A 12,052-nucleotide genomic window follows, 5' to 3' on the forward strand; every position below is an offset into this window, starting at 1 on the left:
AGAGTGGAGGTCTCAGCATCTCAGCATACTAGAATGAGAGGAGACCTGGCTACACTCAACGCCAGGGGCAGTTAGTGAGGCTCAAGAACCTACACATTTACACATTATAAGCGGAACTATGCAAAGTGGAGGCTTCAGCAGAATGACTCTCTAAACGAGAGGAAGCCTCTCACTCAACCATAGTTGAGGGGCTCCTAAGAGTGGAGGTCTCAGCATAACAACTCTCTAAAGTGAGAGGAGACCTAGCTACACTCAACGCCAGAGGCAGTTAGTGAGGCTCAAAAGAAAATGCCTACAAACTCATATTACTGCCAAAGACGGAGTTCTAAAGAGCGGAGGCTTCAGCAGGAGGACTCTCCTAAATGAGAGGAAGCCTAACAACACTCAACCATAGTTGAGGAGCTCTTAAGAGTGGAGGTCTCAGCATAACAACTTTCTAAAGCGAGAGGAGACCTAGCTACACTCCACGCCAGAGGCAGTTAGTGAGGCTCAAAAGAAAATGCCTACAAACTAATATTACTGCCAAAGATGGAGCTCTAAAGAGCGGAGGCTCCAGCAGGATGATTCTCTTAAAACGAGAGGAAGCCTAACGACACCCAGCCCAAGTTGAGGAGCTCCTAAGAGTGGAGGTCTCAGCATAACGACTCTCTAAAGTGAGAGGAGACCTAGCAACACTCAACGCCAGAGGCAGTTAGTGAGGCTCAAAAGAAAATGCCTACAAACTAATATTACTGCCAAAGATGGAGCTCTAAAGAGCGGAGGCTCCAGCAGGATGATTCTCTTAAAACGAGAGGAAGCCTAACGACACCCAGCCCAAGTTGAGGAGCTCCTAAGAGTGGAGGTCTCAGCACAACGACTCTCTAAAGCGAGAGGAGACCTAGCTACACTCAATGCCATAGAGGCAGATAGTGCCTAACAACACTCAACCCTAGTTAGGTTTTAGTAGGATGACTCTCTTAAACGAGAGGAAGCCTAAGACACTCGATCCTGGTAGGGGAACTCTTAAGAGTGGAGGTCTCAGCATAACGACTCTCTAAAGTGAGAGGAGACCTAGCAACACTCAACGCCAGGGGCAGTTAGTGAGGCTCAAAAAAGGGGAGAGCCTACGAACCCATATTCTGCCCAAGCGTTGCTCTGGAGAGCGGAGGTTTTAGTAGGATGACTCTCTTAAACGAGAGGAAGCCTAAGACACTCGATCCTGGTAGGGGAACTCTTAAGAGTGGAGGTCTCAGCATAACGACTCTCTAAAGCGAGAGGAGACCTAGCTACACTCAATGCCAGAAGCAGTTAGTGAGGCTCAGAAAAAAAAGAGCCTACAAACTCATATTACTGCCAAAGACGGAGTTCTAAAGAGCGGAGGCTTCAGCAGGATGACTCTCCTAAATGAGAGGAGCCTAACAACACTCAACCCTAGTTGAGGAGCTCTTAAGAGTGGAAGTCTCAGCATAACAACTCTCTAAAGCGAGAGGAGACCTAGCTACACTCAACGCCATAGTCAGTTAGTGAGGCTCAAAAGAAAGAGCCTACAATCCATATTACTGTCTAAGCGGAGCTCCGGGGAGCGGAGGCTTCAGCAAGACGACTCTCTTAAACAAGAGGAAACCTAACAACGCTCAACCCTAGTAGAGAAGCTCCTAGATCTCAGCATGACGACCCTCTAAAACGAGAGGAGACCCAAGTACACTCAGTGCTAGAGACAGTTCACGCAGCTCACCAAAGAACCTTCAAACTAGTAGTACTGCCTAAGCAGAGCTCTGGAGAGCGGAGGCTTGAGAAGAATGACTCTCTTAACCGAGAGGAAGCCTAACAACACTCAACCCTGGTAGGGGGGCTCTTAAGAGTGGAAGTCTCAGCATAACGACTCTCTAAAACGAGAGGAGACCTAACTACACTCAACGCTAGAGGCAGTTAGTGAGGTTTAAAAGGAAAAAGCCTACGAACTCATATCCGTGCCTAAGCGGAGCTCTGGAGAGCGGAGGCTTCGGCAGAATGCCTAACAACGCTCAGCCCCAATACAGAAGCTCTAAAAATTGGAGGTCTCAGCATAACGACTCTCTAAACGAGAGGAGACCTGACCACACTTAACACTAGACACCATTAGTGAGGCTCACAATAAAGCCTACATGCTAATAGTACTGTCTAAGTGGAGCTCTAGGGAGTGGAGTACACTGCCTAACGACTCAAAGCTGGAGTACTAAGCCAGGAGTACTGACCATGCTCCTAAGTGCGGAACAGAGCTCTAGGGAGCAAGCACTCAACATACGAACCCTCTAAAGCAAGGGGAGTGCAACCACCCACCCTTATGGATCAGCGTACTCAGTACGAAGACCTCAAGTGAGGGGAGTACTCAAAAGCTCGACCTAAGAGTGACTTATCAAGGAGGCCCACCAGGGCCTAACAACCTAAACAGCCACAGAGCTCTGCTGAAAGAACACTAGGAACTGTGATCTCAGCATAGCGACCCTCAAAGGGAGGGGGGAGCTACCAGGGTCATGAACAGCTGATCAGAGAGCCTCAAAAACCCTGAAATGAAAGGAAATTACTGGTGAGCAGAGTGTTTCTCAATATAACTCTCTCCTCAACCTAAATATTCACGTACCTGGGCTGAGAGGATGAGGAGGCTCAAAGGAGGCTCAAACAAGAGCCTAACAACTCAAAAAACTTGCCATTACACCAAGTCAGGAGCCTCCTTCACCAATAATGTACATATCTCACATTATACACAGTTCCTATTCTGTGAAAAAAATAAAAATTAAAACAAAAAGGAATTCTGAAAGAGAAAGCACTCCTCATCAGATTCCTTCCATGCCCCACCTACAATCCCCGTGATCGGTCTGATTAACTGCCTCAGCAGCCGCGAGACCCAAAACGCGGGTGAGAGGCGCTCAATTCTCAAAGAGAATCAGGCATACAGGCATTCTCAACGCGATCACATCTCGCAGCGTGGCTAATCTCCGTCGAGAGCCAAACACACTCTGTTCAAACACTAAATTCTCTCAAGAATTAGGCAAGAACAGAAACCGCCGCGAATGCATCGCATTAAGCTTGTTCAACTCCCTCGAGAGGCGAACGTGCTCGTGCAAACGCTGACAAACACTCGAGTACAGACCTCTGCTCTAGTAGTTCCACGAATGCAAACAGTGAGTGCATCCTTATCCCTCGTGAGTCTTCCGTACACAAGGCCTCGTGAGTGCTTCCGTACACAAGGCTTGAAGACAAAGAAGAGGATGACGTTTTCCGCAGGTGTGCTTTTATACCCGCACTCGCTTTATTGTTTACGTCATAGGCTGCCGCCTGCCAATGTCAAGGGCATTGTCGTTTTTTAATTTCATGCTTCAGACACCGGTCACGCTGAAGGCGTTCCCCTAGCGCCCTCTAGAGGACGCAGCGTGGAGTTCCCTTTCGAAAGGAAACCACAGGAACACATAAGCACACACTAGGAAACCAGCACAACCAAGGCAAACGGGAACTAAAAACAGGATGAACACTTTTCTCTTTTATCAGATATCTTTAAATTTTTTTGCAACTATATATTTTAATCAATTAATTTGACTTTCTAAATATGCTCTGGTTAGGCTAAGCTAAGTTATTTAAGTACTTTTTAACCATTAACCACTTCTGTAATTTATTGTATCAAACGTGATATGACACAAACCAGAAATTACCAAAAAATATTTCAGAATTCAATCAAATCTGGGGGCAAGATTTCATCAAACAAGTTTACCAAATAACCCAGGTTTATTTCAGTTAGTCTTGACTTATTGTCACTTGATTTGGTTCAAAAGAAGTCAGACTAACTGAAATAAGCCTGGCTTATTTGGTAAAGTTGTTTGATGAAACAGCCCCCAGAATTGTTTATTGTTGACATCATGAACAGAATGTTTGAGGAAACAGGGAAAAAAATACAACATATACTCAAACCAAAACTTAAAACTCACCATTAAATTAAAATAATTCTAATATCGTGATAAAACAGTATGTGAAACAGTAGTTTAATACTTTGTCTAGTATATGAATATATGCTGTTCGGCTGGATGTGTGATGGATCAGTGTAGGAGCTCCATCAGAGCTGTTCACAGCTGTTCAGCTTCTTATGGTGATCACTGCTGTTTTTCAAAGGTCAGTGGAGCAAGCATTTACCTCTGATTCTCTGTAAAGCGATTTCCAATTAGCTTACGGTCAACATGCATGGCCTTGCATAAACCAGCATCATCAGTAAAAGTGAGACTGAGCTCCTCCATCAGCGAGCAAGGACATTCACTTGAGCGCACAGGGGAATTCCACACATAACCCACAGAAATCAATTATATTAGCAGGGATCCTTCAGGGAGTTGGCACTAGAGATTTCCCGGTATAAAAATATGCGAATGATAAACATCTGAAACCAATTTTTAAAATGTATTCTCTATTACAAATTTGATTTATTACTAAACCACAGTGACACTGTTCAAATGACCTCATTAATGTTCTCAGTGCTGTTTCATGCATAGAAACCAGCTGAGCTCACTGAGTCAGATATGGCCCTATTTATTTACAGTTTAAAAGAAAAATCCTTTCTCTCCCACCCTAACACTTCTATCACTGTTTACTTGTGCCACGGATGTGTATATTACACCTGGAGAGAATACATTAGCATTCCCATACATTTTGAATGGCAGTTGCTTGGTTGGCACATGCAGCCCCATAAGTAAGCAAACAGTAGATGTGTTTCCATTACAGATTTGCACACAACTTTTGTGATATTTTATGAAAGTCGATAAAAAACAAATGTGAAATGACAACGTTTCCGTTAACAGATGTTGTGTGACTAAAGTCTAATCCTCTCAAGATATATCATGACGACAGATGTTGGTAGGTTCACACAGCCGTGTCGGAGCCATAAAGTGCCACCGATCTGTGCAGTTTAAATAAGGGGTTATCCAAGCATTAATGGCAAGGAAAGCCCTTTACACTTTAGAATGGCCACATATGAGGCGTTCCTTGGTGGTTATAGTACATTAAAGAATGATCATGTGACTTTTATTTACATCAATTGCAGAAAAAAACGGTTTCCATTGCAGTTTTGTGAAATGTTCCTTTTTCGAATTTATATTTAGTCATTTAGCAGATGCTTTTATCCAAAGCGACTTACAAATGAGGACAATGGAAGCAATCAAAAATCAACAAAAGAGCAATAATATGCAAGTGCTATGACATTGAATTGCCTGAAAAATCACCTTGTGCGAGCATACGACTGTTTTGTGATATTTTGGAGTTTTTGCTAAATTTATGATTTCCATTGGACGTATTTTCAATCTGAAGGCTATTGGAAATGCAGCTTGTGATTGCATCCAAAACCATATGCTTTCATACTAAATAGTAGGCAAAATAAAGTATGTAAAAAAGTTGTATGTTACACTCTAAAAAATGCTGGGTTAAATGCAACCCAGTGCTGGGTAAAATAGGGACAAACCCAGCAATTGGGTTGTTTTGAGCCAGCGGTTGGGTTAAATGTTTAACCCAACCTTCTGGGTAGTAACCCAACCGCTGGCTCAAAACAACCCAATTGCTGGGTTTGTCCCTATTTTACCCAGCACTGGGTTGTATTTAACCCAGCATTTTTTAGAGTGTAGACGTCACAGTATTCATAAAATAGTAAGGAAAAAGTTCCTGGATGACCTATCTGATGTGCACATCCAATGGACACTTTACTATCTCATGAGGCCACAGGAGGCCAGAGCATTTGTGAATGGCAGTGAAGTGACAAAACTGATGCTGGTAGGTCACATGACAGTAACAACATGTCGGCTGTAGTATTACATTCATACTACACACATTCATACTATAGGGAACACATTTGTTTAATGGTTTCAAAGTAATTACTTATTCAAAAGAAGAGCCTACGGTAACATAACATCCTTAATTTTAAGGACCTATTCTCACTATTAACTAGTTGCTTATTAGCATGCATATTACTAGCATATTGGCTGTTTATTAGTATTTATAAACCCCATATGAATGCCTTATTCTGCATGACCATATTTTAGGTCCCTTAATCCACCCCATACCTAAACTACCTTATTTACTATTAATAAGCATCAAATTAGGAGTTTATTGAGGGAAAAGTCGCAGTTAATAGTGAATGTGTTCCCTATTAGAGGTCTGTGCGGGACTATTTTTCTCCCGCAAGGTTCTATTCTGCACCCCCCCGCTCCCGCTATATATATATATATATATATATATACACTCTTTGTTCACCCGCTGTCCGCTTAGAATAATTTTCTTCCCGTCCCGACCATTCCCGCTAAATTTAGATCTCGTTTCCAGAATCTCACGAAAATGTAGGTTGTACAAAAATAGCCTATTAGCAATTTTTATTCATCTTGTCAAAATACTAAGTTCGTTTGATATTTGTCAGGTAACACAGTAGGAAAAGTGTCGCAGAGAAAAATAAATAAATACATCTGTCATTTAAAATTATAGGCTAAACAAAATATAAACAAAACCGAGTTGAACGTCCTTCAAGGACAGCGCATCCACACTTTGCTCCATCCTTATTCTGCTCTGTCACTCATCGACAACCTGCCTGTTCTGTCTGAGGGCCGTATATTTACCACAGGTACAGCTGTACCGGTGGTCAATAAGAATAAAGCGCAGATATGCTGTTCTAAATGGACGTCGGGAACGGGATATTGTTAGACCGCCCTCTCCCGTTCAAATTACACCAGAGTTACCGACCGCTACCGCATTTTATTCAGGAAATTAATCCCGCAGCGCAAAAAATCTGGTTGGGTCTGCAGACCTCTATTCCCTATTCTAAAGTGTTACCGAGCCTACTTAAAGAGTATGCCAATTTGGCTTGGATGATAATCACTCTATTCTTATGGAGGGGTCATCTGTAATAACCCTTTAAAAACTGAAATACCTAAAATAGTGTATCTGAAGGCCAATACACTTTTGTGGCAATTTGTAACTATTTTATGTTTTGGCAAATTGGTGGCTAATCATACAATCTCATTCATATCTGCTTATGTCCCATTGGTGCTTAGGTTTAGCAGTGGACCTTCATGCTCACATTTTTTCCTCCTAAAAACCATACATCTCCATATGATTCCGTATGAATCCCATAACACAAATTCATATGAAATCGACACTAAAACGGTTACATTTTCTCATAAGATTGTGTTGGAATGGCTGACAGGGGGTGTTTGGAAAGCTTGTATTATTTTAAAAATCAACTTTTACATAATTGCTATCTTGCTAGTCGATTATTGGGCAAAACCTCAATAGTGGAGTGGAATTTACATGCACATGCACAAAACAGACAAGTCTGTGTCTAAAACGGTCAGTTCATGCATCATATCAGACACGTCTTCAGACTGGAGAATGTGGATTGGGTTTGCCAAGGGCAAGTTGTGTAGAGAGGTAGAGAACACATAATTCTCTGTCTGCTCCAGTTTATCAACACCAGAGAATCTCAGCTGCTGTTTTTAATCCCATCTGGCTGTCCCTATTGATATAACGGGCTACTGCTGTGATGTTCTTGAATGTGCCCGTGTGTGGTGTGTACTTTCAGCCTCTCCAGTGTGAGTCATTAAATTCTATCTTCTCCATACTGACTGTCTGAAGAAGTCACAGGTCGGTTTCTGAGGGTGTGTTCACACTTGTCATGTTTGGGTCGATTAAAACGAACCCTGGTGCGATTGCTCTGTTAGTGCGGTTTGTTCGAGTAAGTGTGAACGCTGCCATCCGAACCCTGGTGCGCACCAAACAAGCGGACCGAGACTGCTGAAAAGATGGGTCTCGGTCCGCTTCCAAACGAACTCTGGTGCAGTTTGAATGAAATATGAACACAACACGGACCAAACACTTCTAAACAAACCAAAAACAGGAAGTAATGACAAGATGCGACGTTATGCGACATTATTTAACTACACGGAACGAGCGGTACCATCCAAAACAAAATGAGCAGAGGGCAAACGTGGAGCAACGAGGAGGTAAAGTGCCTTTTATGAGCTCTTCGTGAGTTCACAGGTGGTGAAAATAAAATCATAAGTACACGCAGCAATGAGCGCGCTTAGTCCAGCAGACGGCATTTTGTGTGTTCGACTTAAAGTATGAGCTGAGCAGACCGATCGGTGAATGGGTGCTTTGATGTCATCGGTCTGCGCAGCACCGCTTTAAGTCTAACACACTTTTTGTTTGGGGTGTTCGGTGAGTTCCGTCGCGAAATATACACCATTGTAATGTGGTGTTTGGGTTTTGTTTCATGTTCATGTTTTCCATGTCTTTTATTTTGTAATTGTTTCACCCTGTTAGTGTCATGCTTCCCTTGCCCTCATATATTCATGCCATTGGTTCCTCTGTTCATTGTGTCATGTTCTGATTGGTTGTCTAGGTCATGTGTCTTGTTTCCAATTGGTTTGTTCTTGTCATGTGACCCTCATTGTCTGCTATAAGTAGCCCTCATGTTGCCATTGTCTTTTGTCGTGTATTGATATTGTAACCCACTGTTGGTGAGTCTAGTCTGTTCATGCCAAGTCAAGTCAAGTCTGTTCATGTCAAGTCAAGTCACGGATTATTGTTTGGATCACACTGTAAATAAACTGCACTTGGGTTTTTCACTACGCTCGCCTCCAGTGGATGATTCGTTACAACCATTCATCCCGACCAATCAGGTTGTGAACGTATCACTGTGCCTTTAGGTTCGGTATCTTTAGGTTCGTTGTCAAAAATGCCAGAGTGAACGCTCAGAGGACCAGGACCAAATGTATCTTTTTTTTTTTGGTCCGGGCCAAACGAACCAAGAGAACCGAACTACAAGTGTGAACGCACCCTGAGTCAATCTTTAATACCTGGTGTTAATGATCTGCTCATGAGACTCTGTGTACATTTTTTAGGCCTCTACTCAAACTCAAAGATGTGGGTCAATGGCATTAAAAAGAATGTTCATGATATAGAATTTTTTTTTTAAATTAGAAATCGAAGTCGATAGAAATTTAAAGGGGTCATATGATGCGATTTAAATTTTTCCTTTCTCTTTGGAGTGTTACAAGCTCTTAGTGCATAAAGAAGATCTGTAAAGTTGCAAAGACTAAAGTCTCAAATCCAAAGAGATATTCTTTATAAATGTTAAGTCAACCACACCTACCTAAAATGGCTCATTCTAACACGCCCCCACATGTCTACGTCATGATGTGGGAAGATTTGCATAACGCCGCCCAAATGTTCACGCAAAAATAGAAGGCGTAACTTTAATTCTTGCTGTTGCCTCCGCTGCCATGTTGTGGAGTCACTGTGTGTTTCGTTGTGAAAGCGAAACTACTTTGTTTGGTCTTCCAAAAGAGGACACAACTAGAAATCAGTGGTTAAGTTGTATTTACAACACTGTTCCAGAACACTTCAACCCAAATATTCAGATGTGTGCAGCACATTTTATGGAGGACTGTTTCCTGATCCTGGGAGAGTAGACTACAATGCCGGCTGTTCTGACTCACAGACTGTAAGTACGTTTTCATTTAAAGGAATTTGCCACTGATGATTCAAATGTGAGTTTTGAGCAGTGTAGAGTAGCGCTTGTAGTTTGTCATTTCTCCGATCACAAATGCAGACATGGTTTTATGTTTACGCGGCGCGATGCAATACAACGCGTAAAAAGACAGTACAAGTCATTATAATCCATAATTATGTCCCCACTGGATGCAACAAATGCCTCATTAGTAATGGGTTTTATTGGTTTTGTCTTTTTCTGCTGGGAGACGGCATCACCGTATGTTAAGGGGCGTAACATTTCCGTCACACGCTTGAGGTATTCGGCCAATCATAACGCACTGGATAGCTGGCCAATCAGAGCACACCTCGCTTTTCAGACCGGTGAGCTTTGTAAAAATCGGTGCGTTTCAGAAAGGCGGGGCATAGAGGAGAAACAATAATGTACATTATATGGAAAATAATGTGTTTTTTTAACCTTAAACTGCATAAACACATTTCATTACACCAAATACACAAAATAATGTTCTTTTTAGCAACGTCATATGGCCCCTTTAATCTTTTTATTCATATTGGTTTCATATGTTTTGTTTTTTTAAGCAATATAATGACTTAAAAATGTGGCCATCAGGAATTTATGTGAGTGAAAATAAATAAAGATTAATTATGATTATTCATTATGAAGTTACACAACATGACATTTTACAACATTAACTAACCTTGCCTTTTCATAAAAAGGTCAAATTATTTGACATTTTAAGACTTATTGACCTTGACATATAGTCATGAGGGTCTGCAGGGGATCTCTATATGATATCAGTTTTATGTTTTTTATTTATTTATTCTGCATGCTTCTATGTTGCATATTGTTTTGACTTTATGAATTTGTTGGTTGCACTACATGACTTATGTCTATTAAGCAGTGAAGCTGTTTTGTATACTTTTTGTTAGATTAAAAAAAAATGTGGTAACACATTACAATAAACTTCCATTAGTTGACATTAGTTAATGGATTGACTAACATTAATGATGAGCAATACATTTGTTACTGTATTTATTAATCTTTGTTAGCATTGTTAGTTCATGTTAGCTCAAGTCCATCAAATAATATTAACATATACAAATTTTTATTTTAATAATATAGTAGTAAATGTTAAAATCATCATTAAGATTAATAAATGCTGTAGAATCAAGTATTATTGTTAGTTCATATAAACTGATGTGGTGGACTAATGTTAACAAATGGAACCTGATTGTAAAGTGTTACCACAACTTCATTGCTGAAGATTCATTAATGAGGTCACGTATTTTTTACTTTATGCATCCTAGGAAAAAATAAAAAAAATTAAAAACATGGTCATCATAAAAGACACAGTACTCGTGAATTTTCCATGTTCTGAGTGCAGACGGGACAAACGCTGTCTCAGTATCATGCTTTGGGGGAGGGCGGGGGGTTATCTCCCTGGAATGATCAAATATTTTTAGGCTTCTCTCATGTGTGCCTGCTAGTTCTTCACCTAGTTAGAATTAAAATGTTGCTTACCATGAAAGCCAAGGGCCTACATCTACTGTCAGCATAGCTAATACTCAAAGGTAATGGAGAGCAGGCTGTTCTCTGATGAAGGCTATAGTTGTAGGCATATAGCATTCTAGACAGTAATGCTTTCCAGTTTGTTTCTGGTCTCAGGATCCAGTTAAATCTTGTGAGCCATTTGTATAGAGCCTGATATTGGAACCCTTGATGCTAAACATTTAGCTTAGCTCATTTGGAAAGCAAATTTGCAAATAAATAGAAAAACAGGGTGGGGAATAAATGTAACAGCATTACATATTTAAAATACTTTAAAAAACTTAATTAACTAATTTATCTATTTATAACGTTAGTAATCAGATTATACCCCAAAATAGTGTTAACTCATGTAAACATGTCATGCAGCTTTAAGCTAAGCCAAATGCTAAATTGGTATTCATATAAATTAGTAAAACATTTGAACAATGTCTAAAATTCTAAAATTATATTCTTGATGAGAACTTGTAAAAAAAAAAAAAAAAAAAAAAAAAAAAAAAAAAAAAAAAAAACCTTTAAAAAAATCTGAATTATTCCAAACTTTAGACCAGTAGTGTATTATACTTTTTATTTTTTATTTTTTTTCAAATTAGGATAAACTACTCTGGTCCTCATCAGACAGAAGTGTGTGTGAGGCAGATAAAGTTTTCATAAATAAAAAAATGTATAAAATTCAAAAATAATATTTTTTGACAAAAAATAAAAAAAAAAAAAAAAAAAAAAAAAAAAAATCTAAAACTCCTTAAGATATTTGAGAAGCAACACTAGTACATTACTTAAATGTGTGGAAAAAACGGCTAGTGCTGGAGAGTTATTCTCAAAAATCTAAATATTAAGAAAGTGAAACATTTTACTAAAGTTTCATTGTATTTAAAATGAAGGGGATAATTCAGGTTAATTGGACCATGTTTCCATCCTCTCAATATCAAAAACGAAAAAAAAAAGGAAAGGTTTTTACCTGAATTTACTGTGACAAGCGTCCCGAAGCTTCATCAGCATCACCTGGAAACAAGCGAG

The sequence above is a fragment of the Sinocyclocheilus grahami genome, unplaced genomic scaffold (genome assembly GCF_001515645.1).
Source record: "Sinocyclocheilus grahami isolate Dianchi unplaced genomic scaffold, SAMN03320097.WGS_v1.1 scaffold404.1, whole genome shotgun sequence".
NCBI lineage: Eukaryota > Metazoa > Chordata > Actinopteri > Cypriniformes > Cyprinidae > Sinocyclocheilus > Sinocyclocheilus grahami.